Here is a 711-nt window from a genome sequence, read left to right as displayed (position 1 = left end):
CTTTGATGTCTGCTATGTGTTCTGTTCTATCTTGTTGTTTATGTAGCACCACCAGCCATGTCAGAAGAGGGAGAGGAGGAGGATCCCTCTTCTGAGGCACACTGTGAGTTCATTGAATGTGCTTGTCTGTTCTCTGTGTTCCTTGTTGTCCTTGGCTCTCTCAAAGGGGTTATTGTTGTCCTTTCTTGTTTGTGTAGGTTTTCTCCGGAGGAGGAGGAGGAGAAGGAGGCCCACCAGCCACCTCCAGAATTTGGCCCACAGCAGGAGGCCCCCTCACCTCCAGCTCACTGTAAGTGCCTTGGATGTGCTTGCCTGTTCTCTGTGTGCATTATGTCAATTTGATGTTTGCAATGTGTTGTTTTTGTTCTTTCTTGTTGTTTGTGTAGCTCCAGCCATATTGGAAGAGGGTGAGCTGGAGGAAGAGCAGAGGGAGGAGTGGTCACCCCCTCAGGTCCACTGTAAGTACCTTCAATGTGTTTGGTGATTTACCTTCTGTACAATCATGCTGACCATAGCTGTAGGCTAATTTGACTGCTTAATATTGGCCGGACTGTAGTTTCTTATCTAAGTCTGCCTTGTTTTTGTTTCCACTACTGCAACTTACCTAGGTGGTTGAAGCATTGGTCCAATACTTCATCTGTCCCCCCTAGGTTGTAAGGGTTGTAACTCTGCTGTGATGGCGCTTAGGCAGGACCAAACACACAGAGCAGA

The sequence above is a fragment of the Staurois parvus genome, unplaced genomic scaffold, assembly GCF_062004578.1.
Source record: "Staurois parvus isolate SC_StPar_1 unplaced genomic scaffold, SC_StPar_1.0 ptg000032l, whole genome shotgun sequence".
Taxonomy (NCBI): Eukaryota; Metazoa; Chordata; class Amphibia; order Anura; family Ranidae; genus Staurois; species Staurois parvus.
Note: the sequence above shows the minus strand (reverse complement) of the source record.